Source organism: Silene latifolia, chromosome 11 (assembly GCF_048544455.1).
Source record: "Silene latifolia isolate original U9 population chromosome 11, ASM4854445v1, whole genome shotgun sequence".
NCBI lineage: Eukaryota > Viridiplantae > Streptophyta > Magnoliopsida > Caryophyllales > Caryophyllaceae > Silene > Silene latifolia.
In genome coordinates this window covers 137,397,714-137,407,779 of record NC_133536.1, presented here as the reverse complement: position 1 = coordinate 137,407,779, position 10,066 = coordinate 137,397,714, and the positions used below count along the sequence as shown (strand labels likewise).

At 40.8% G+C, this 10,066-nt stretch overlaps 1 non-coding gene across 1 annotated transcript; it reads right to left on the bottom strand.

Annotated features, from left to right (window-relative positions):
- Positions 1 to 3,719: 3,719 nt before the first annotated feature.
- Positions 3,720 to 3,827, bottom strand: LOC141615732 (small nucleolar RNA R71). Its single transcript, XR_012530135.1, has one exon. It is a non-coding gene; the product is annotated as a small nucleolar RNA R71 (small nucleolar RNA).
- Positions 3,828 to 10,066: the final 6,239 nt, after the last annotated feature.

Here is a 10,066-nt window from a genome sequence, read left to right as displayed (position 1 = left end):
AAAATAAACAATGTGGACATGAAAAAGATAAGTGCGGGAAGAACAAACATGGGCAGACTAAAACCTATTCAGAAGGTCTGGAGACCAGTCTAGAAGAAGGTGTTGGTTACTGGGGTTCCTCAGCAGCCTGCACAACAATCTTTTACCCAACTTGCACAGAAAAAAGACATTACAACAGCATAGGACCAAACATATCAACAATTGCACGGCTTGCATACCTATAAGAATAGGCCAACTATGAATTCTGTAGGGACTATTTCCTCTGTTAGGCACATGACAGCCTCCAAACAAGGAGGTTCAAATGTATGCATGGCAGGCCCATGGTCTCCAACTTACAAGGAGTTGTTGACTGCTACTAGCTCCCCTAAGGTAGGTAGGCCCATTAATCCTTTTAAGTTAACTCCATGAGAATTTTTGTTATTGGAATGTTAGGGGACTGAATAAAGAAGTAAAACAGCTGGTTGTGCATAAGTTTATGACTACTAATAATGTGGGCTTATTTGTTTTGCATGAAACCAAAACGAAGCCTCGAAATCTTAATAAATCGGTTACTAGTGTGTTTAAAGACTGATGTGTATCCACCAATATTGCATACCATAAAGGAGGAAGAATTTGGCTCTTATGGAAACCATCTGTCTGTGACATTATGTTTTTTGAATACCATGCTCAATACCTTCACATGAGTGTAACAACCCGGATTATAAAACAAAGGAAAAACATATTACAAATGAATAATCAGAGTATAAAAATGATAATAAGGTCAAAGTGGCGGAAACACCTGACAATCCGGTTCGCTACTAAACCAAATCAAACCTGCTACACTATTCAGAGGTTCTTAAAACTTAAAAAAACTCCTAAACAATTTATTGAGCTCGCTCCGCACATTTTCCAAGCATCAACCACTCAGCAGCAATATGAACAACCTCAGAATGAGGGGTCGACAATCAGTCGAGAATAACTAGATGATCTCCCAGTCATGTTTACAACAATTGAATATAACCAACAATTAGTAACAACTGAAATGTAAAACTAGTAAACATGTGAGACCATCCATGCTCATGAAAACCCAACACAACTTATCATAACGTTACCAACCTTAGAGAGATGCAAATATGCCAACCTAGGCCACATACAACCACTAGACCATGAACACTTACAAGAACAGTAGTGACAAATGATCCACAACATAGAAGGCACAGAGCTTGCATCAAAGCATAGAAAACATGGTGACACATGATCGATAGCAGTAGAAGGCACAAAGCTATCATCAAAGCAAAGCAAATAGAGAGAACGTCGTTAGAACGTATAACACACTGCCTCTAACTGCTATAACGCATAACGCACTGCCTCCATCGTATTGAACGTATAACGCACTGCCTCCATTGTATTAAGCGTATAACGCACTGCCTCCAAGGTACTATGTATAGTGTATAACCACTACATATATGTTTAAGACCTGGCCATACTCTCGGTGCAATGAATGCTCACTGAACTACACTCGGGGAAAAGAGCGTATAACACACTGCCTCTGTTACCAACCCCCCGAGCATAGATTATACACCACTCCCTGAAGGGTAGCTTTAGTTCATTTCGATAGTATATAACTAATACTACCGTCCTATATTCAAACTAGCACACAAAAAATTCACAGTATAACTGACTGTACAAACCATGCGTGTACAACGTCACGACTCAAATAATAGGATGGTGTAACTTACTATCCTTTTTATCATATGAACGACGGTAACCAACGACATATGCAAACATATCGTTATATATTAACAACTGAACATCACATAACATATGAGACAAGTATTACCGATCAAGGTTATTATAACCTTAATCGTAATATTAACTCTAGATGTAAGGTTATATTTACTTGAGTTTAACTTTAACATATAACTAGCAGTTATACTTACCTCAACCATAACCTTGACACGAAACTCATGGTTATACTAGTTCCAACCATAACCTTGAGCCATAATCTCAGGGTACGTTAGTTCCAGCCATAACCTTAACTCGCGTTCTAAAGTTATAGTAACATCTATATAACCTTGATTCATATTTCCAAGGTTATACCTTATACAACCATAACTTGAGTCATAACGTAAAGTTGTACTTGTTTCAGCCATAACACTGAGTCATATTTTCAAGGTTATACCAACTTCAGCTATAACCCTACGTACCACTCATGGCTGCACGGTCAAGCCGCCTCTAGAGTTTCACTCGTGAGCCCTAGCCGCATACAAGACACTCATATTAGCATAAACATTATACGGCACGCAATTAAGGCATTAAAACATATACATACATATGAAACATAATTAATATGATAATAGATAATCTAACATGCATGTACCAATTATACAAATCAATCATTAAATCATGTAAATCACATAAATTGGCATAAACACAATTAAAAGAGAAACACCTAGTTACCTTTTTGGCAATTAATGATGCAAATTAATGAAAACCTCCATAAAAAACGATCGCCAAGACTTGTCTCCAACACGTGTTAACATTCCCCAGAATCGACATTAAAGAATGACCAAACCCATGTGCTAGAAATTGTGCTACGCGAATCCTCTTTCAAAAACGCCAAAGGAACGATAGCTTCTTCTTTACCCACAAAATAAGAGACCCTAAAGTTAGGTCTAAAGGCTCATACAAATAATCCCCATAAAAATATTTGGAGATAAATATGTTGTAAAGATAAGAGCAAGGATTGTGAAAATATAATTTGTGTATGAGTTTGGAAGAAGAAAAGACGTAAAACAATGAAGTCAACGGGAGAAAGAAGAAAGAAAAGAGAAGAAAAGATAAAAGGAGGCGCGGCATCTCACACGCACGAAAGAAAAAGAGAATGACCTAATTGGTTGTTAGGTTAAATTCATTTATAAGGGGATTAACTAATGGGCTTTGGGTCCATTAGCTCATACAATAGATTATCTGATTACAAGATTGATTGGATATTATTAAAACGTTAAAAGAGGCGATATAAGAAAAGTAGTTATTATTTTAAAATAGCCAAATCGTGGCCGAACATTTGAACCCGTTCAAAGTAGATCAAAACGAGCAATAATAAAATATAGAAACGGAACCGATAAACACTTATATTTAAAATACATTATTAAACTTCAAAATAATTAATTAAATAAGGAACTTTTATAATAAAATATTATTATAAAACACGGGGTGTTACATGAGGGTGTATGATAAAGTTATACAAACTCAATTTTATCTTACCATGGTTTTTACCTTTAATTGAGATGCAGAGAGAGAGAGGATTTGTCGTTCAATCTTAAGGGACTTTCTAGTAAGATCCAGGGGTCATGGGCAGTTGGAGGGGACTTTAACTTTTCGATCATTCCAAGCCCACAGCGGCTATGCTTCCAAGAGGTATCACTACTACCCAAATTGGAGCTGCGGAGTTCGAGATTAAACCGACTTTCATTGGCCTTGTGGAGAGGAGGAAATTTGGGGAGACGTCCTTTGGAGGATCCCAATTTGCATGTTCAAAAATTTTGTGACTATTGCTCCATGATTAGGCAAATCGGAGTCACACAATCTCAAATAAGGGAGATACTTTTCCCTTTTTCATTGAAGGACAAGGCTAAGCTATGGATCAATAGCCTTTATAGAACCGCCATGGGGATTACCAATTGGGAGACTTTGGCTCTTGCTTTTTATCAAAAGTATTTTCCACCGGAGAAAACATAAACCTTGAGGAGCCAAATCACGGGGTTCCGTCAATAAGGGATAGAGAGTCTTTACGAAGCTTGAGAGAGATACAAGGAGTTGCAAAGACAATGCCCACATCATGGGTTGGATACTTGGTTTCTCGCTATAACATTCTACAATGGATGTTGTGTCGAGTCCCGACGAGTTCTTGATTCCGCCAACAATGAGAGGTTTGATCGAATTGACACCGATATTGCTCATGCCACAATTGAATCTATGGCAATTCATCATTCTCAATATGTCAATTCCCGAAATACGCCACAAAAGACTAAGGAGGAGGCTTCCGATACATCCATCTTGAAGGCTCAAATAGCCTTGCTTCAACAAAAATTGGAGACTCAAAATGCGGCCTCATCTCTTCAACAAGTCAATGCCATGTCCACTACTAGCCAAATTGTTGTTTGTGAAGGTTGCGGAGGTGCAGGACATTGCACCACCTTATGTCAAGCCACCATTGAGGAGGTAAATGTTTTTCAAAGCTTTAGACAAAGTTCATTTCCACCGGGTACTTTTTCAAATACTTATAATCCCAATATAAATTTCCACTCGAATTTGTCTTATAACAACAATAATGTGCTAAATCCTCAACCACAAAATACTTTTTTGCCTCAACCCCAACAAAAAAACAATTTTGTGCCACAACAAAGGTTCAATTATCCACTGGGCTATCCAAATCAAAATCAAAGCCAAAATCAAAATCAATGGCCACCTCAACAAAACTTGTAACAAAATTTCTAACCAACCCAAGGTCCACCCCCAAATTCCCAACAAAATAACCAAGGGGGAAGCAAACTTGAAGCCTTGGTGATGCAAATGGCTAAAACCCAAACCGAATTATTGGCTTAAATGTAAAAGAGTTGTCAAGCTCACAATGCCGCAATCAAAATACTAGAGAATCAAATGGCTCAACTAGCCTCTTCTAGCTTTCAAAGAAAGACGGGTCAACTACCACCCTAAGGGGAGCAACCACATGATACCGTCATTGCTATTACCTTGAGAAGTGGTACCAAATATGATGAGCCACCTATGCCTAAATAAAGTGAGGAGGTACTTGTTGAAATGGAGGTTTCTCCTAATGCAAAGAAAGGTGAAGCTATTCCCAAGAAAGTGGATGAACCCATCATTGTTGAGGAAGTGAAAGATGCGGAGGATGCTCTTCCCAAGAAAGATGTTGAAGTAATAGTGCCGAAAAAAGTCAAAGTGCCTTTCCCTCAAAATTTGGCCAACCATCGAAAGGAAACTCAATTCGGTAAATTCATGGAAGTGGTGCAGAATTTGCAGGTAACCGTTTCTTTTACCGAATTAATTACTCAAATTCCATCTTACACTAAGTTCATGAAAGATATTTTAACTAAGAAGAGGACTTTTGATGATGTTGAAACTATAGTATTTACCGCCTAGTGTAGTGCTCTTTTGCAAAATAAGTTCCCTCCTAAGTTAAAAGATCCCGGTAGCTTTACCATTCCATGCACCATTGGAACCTATACTATTGATAAAGCTTTATATGATTTGGGTGCTAGTGTAAGTGTGATGCCATATTCTATTTGTGATAAGCTAAAGATGGGAGACTTAAAATGTACTAGTGTCACATTGCAATTGGGGGATCATTCTATATAACGTCATTTAGGAGTTTTGAAGGATGTTCTGGTTATAGTTTGTAAGTTTTTCATTCTGGTTGATTTCTTTGTTCTTGACATAGCTGAAGATGCCCAAATTCCAATCATTTTGGGTAAACCTTTTATACATACCACGGGCGCGGTAATTGATGTCAAGAATGGTAAGTTAACCTTGGAAGTTAGTGACGATAAGGTCACATATAATTTAAATAGTGCCATATAGAGTCCAATGTTAGAAGAGTCTTGTTATTCTATTTATGTTTTGGATATTGTTGATGTAACACCCCCATATACCGAGGAGCCTTAACCAGACCTTCCTTAGCATATAGAGACATTACCATCTCGGTTGCCTGAGGTAAGTAATCATCAAAAGTCGATAAAAGAACAATTATAGTTATATTACAAGTGTTACAACCAACTAATAAAATAAAGGTACAACTTGCCAGCTACACACTATCTCTATCAGAACTCGTGACGACACACCCCTGCCAGGACTCCAGCTATCAACCACATCAGCACCTGCTAAGACTGACTGCTCACCATAAGGGATCACGGCAGACACATAAACAAACAAGACAACCACACAAGGTCAGTAACTGAGGCAATACACAACATAAACCAACAACAACCGTTAACACAATACAAACACAACCAGTTGCACACAATTATACCCACTCCAGTCAATCTCCGTCACCGACTATCCACTGGACCAGCCCTGCCAGTGGGGGACCGCAGCCGTTCCCACCTAAGCCCCGCTCATCATACCGAGCAATAACCTTGTCCCATTAATGTGCACATCCTCTCCCGTGGCAGGTTCCACGGAGGGCAAAACTAGGGCGTGAAGCCACTCCCGCAAGTGACTCCACTCAGCCGAGGACGCACCTCGAGAACCAGAGACAAACATTCACAGACAACTGTAATACAACAACAATCGACATCCAGTATACACCAACCAACTACCACGTATACTCAACTGCACGGTCACAACAACAATACAGCATCACACGACTACCGACACTCTAGACATCCAACAGAAACTGAGTAGGCGAACCTACCTTTAAGCGACTACAACGATTCCATGTCCATTCACGCACACCTAGCAAACAAGCAACACCTATACACACAATATAATCATCTTGCACTACCATTCTAACCCTAACTGAAAAGACAGAGATACGAATGATGATGACGACATACCAACATGAGGAAACTTGGCAAAGGACCACTACCCGACTCAAGCTATGCACTCCTAAGGCACAAGGACCTTCAAAGGCTCCTATGAAAGGCATATGGTGAAGGGAAGACGAAGGGACGACATCTAGGTTTAGAAGAAAGAGGCGGAAATGATTTGCGGATTTAGGAAAACACGATTATAAATCCTCGCTGAAAAGATGCTACTCGATCGAGTAACTAACGTACTCGATCGAGTGGCCCTTACTCGATCGAGTATCCAAGCTACTCGATCGAGTAGCCTCTACTCTATTGAGTACCACCCACAACTCAAGACACAAGATAACTTTGGCACGTATTCCTAAGGACTATTGCTGCTCCCAAGGTCAATCAACGCTGATCAACGGGTCCCTAAAAGGGCGGGTATTAAAGTCTTCCCCCCTTGAAAAGAACTTCGTCCCCGAAGTTCAACTCATCTATCCCAAAGCACAAGATACGGAAACTAGGCGACATCACTACTCCTTCGACATAGGTCACTATTCCCCAAAAATACCATCCCCCATGTCATCATCATCAACTGTCTAACACTCCATCTAGATCAACTTCTACACTCTACCACACAACGTACCAACCTCACAACATGAATCACCACAACCAACGACTACACTGCTACTCCCAACTCTTAGCCACGCACTACGAGATTACACTTTCACTAGTACACGATCATCAACACAAAACATATCACATTAACACAACTATGTCACCCAACGATACGATTCTATTCAAACGCATGACATCACAACTATCTCAACCTTTACTTCAACATACAAATTACTCAACAAACAATGAAAATAATTATAGCTTCGTACTAGGAATGTAACAGAAATAATAGAAAACATTATAAACAAACAACAAAATAATTGTAATATCGACCTTTTTATTTTGCGACATTACTCTTCCCCTCAAAAAGGAACTTCGTCCCCGAAGTTCACCACCGAATTATTACTCACATTACTTAAAGCTTACCTCTTGTCATATAACCAACACATACAATGCCTTATGGACATTACTCATTAATCACACAAACATTAAATCATAAAATCATTTGCTACTTGATTCGAATAACTAGCCATAGTTACGAATGCATGTATATATCAATTGTATATATATGGGAAATGCACAACTCCGGTGATATATAACTAGTAGACATTGAGGATGTAAAATTAATGCAATAAGAATCAACTACTACTTGCACTATTCGTTACGAATCCGTATTCAAAATCCAAACACGACTTCCAACATGTGAAAGTAACGGTCCAAACATGTTACTAATCGTAAACAACCATGTTAAACGTCAAAACATACAATGATATAACCATTAAAACAATTTTAATTAACGAAATATGCTTGTAACAGTGCCACTCGATCGAGTATATAAGGTGCTCGATCGAGCTGGCCCTACTCGATCGAGTGTCTTAGCTACTCGATCGAGTAGCCTAAAATCAGAATACTCCATCCCCGTCACACATGTAGCTACTCGATCGAGTGAGGGGCACTCTGTCGAGTGGGCACAGGTCAAAATCCTCAAAATCTTCCTGTCATAACACAATATATATATATATATATATATATATATATATATATATATATATAGAAGGTCATAAAACGCGAGTCGGGATGACAACCCGACCCCCAGAATCCTGCAAACAAGTTTAATCTAAGCGAATACGGCCTTATAGCCATCCATACAAACCAAATGTAAGAAGTACGAACTGAAAAAGACTACTACTATCCAACACAACCAAAAACCATAAACAACGAGTAAGAAAAGGAGTATCACTCCTGCTGCTGCTGCTCATCCATCATCTCATCCCCAGCTCCATCCCCTCCCGAGGTGCCTGCTCCTGATGCTCCAAGACCCGCGTCGACCCCTGCTCCAGCTCCTGGGCTCTCATATCATGGTCAAACCACCAAAAGCAAAGGACTGTGGTGTCCCCCATGCTGCCATGTCCACTTCAGAGGAGTGGAAAACCCCACCATAATCTCCAACCCCGCTCCATCACACTAGGTGTGGTCCCTCGGTCCCAATACCCTGAGTATATTCCATCTCATGTAGGTTCCGGAGCGTCAAGGTAGAGGACACTCTCTCTGCCAAGTAGCTCGAACGTGTCTCTGGGTATGAAGGTAGGCGTAACAAGGAAAAGGGTGCTGAGGTGGTGCTGCTGGTTGTGGCTGGATCTCAGCCGTCCTCTCCCTCACACGACGTGGTCCCCTCCCCAGGCTGGGTCTATCCTCCGCCGCTCTCACATTCTCCCCCTTCCTTGGTTCAGGCATCACCTGAAGGATCATATCATCAATGAGGTAGGTCTGACACTGTCGAGGTACATCATCATCCTCCTCCTCATCGGAGTCAACAGCTACCACCACTGCGTCTAACAGCTCTGTCGGTGGGAGGTGCTCAGGGGCCGGTACCCTCATCCAGCTCATACCCCACACCCTCCAAGCTAGGCTACCATCCAGCAAGGTTCTCAATCATTTCAGGTCGAGGTAGTAATATCTGTCCATGGTAGGCACTGGAGGGCTAGAGGAACGTACTCAAAAGAAGCCTCAAAGGAAGTTAGCTTTTCAGCTAACCGAGTGGCAAAAGCGCCACAACTCAAGTACCAAGTGGTAGAAGAAGCCATCAAAGCAAGGCTGGCACAGACCATGGCAGAAGCATTAAAGACCACCTTCTCGGTCCGCTCCGGGTTAAGATAAGCCATCAAAAGCAATAACTCGTGAGAGTTTAACTTACTCATGCCAGGCCTCTCATAAAGAAGATTTGATATGGAACGAAGGTAGATTCTCAAAGTAACATGCTGCACATTATTAATTAACATGTTGCTAACGGTGGGAGCTGACTTCCCGGTAAGACAAGGCATAAGGCGGAAAACCCCACACTCAGCTGGAATGTCACGGATGGATCCCTTGGGAGGCTTAGCCAAACCAAGGTGAGAAGCAAAGAGGTCCATGGTTAACACAAAACTCGTGTTCATAAGACGGAATTGGACAGACTGCTCAGCCGGCTCGTATTTAAACGAGCTCATGAACTCCAAAGTCATAAAAGCATAGGAATGTTTCCTTAAACGATATAGCCCCGTGAACCCCAAGGTCTCAAAAATGTGACGGACATCTATCTCAATCCCCAGGTCATCCAGAAGTGTGGTGTCCACACAACGGGTGGGTCTCATCTTTCGGGCCTGCAAAGCTACAAACCTCTCCCTCTGCTTGTAGTCCCTAAAGACTACTGAAGGGTATTCCGGTACAGATGGTACTACTGGTGCACTACCCTCCCCAACTTCGGGCTGAGAAGCCCTTTCCCTCTTACTTTGACGGGTTCCCAGGTTTAGTCTCGGCATCTGTGTCAGCATACGGTTTAAACATACTTACATAGGCACTTAAAACATGTAATTTACACAAATTGAACATTGAATAATCATCTATGTACACACTTTCCTCAACAAATTCCCAACTTTGATATATAATTTCAGTTTATTGCA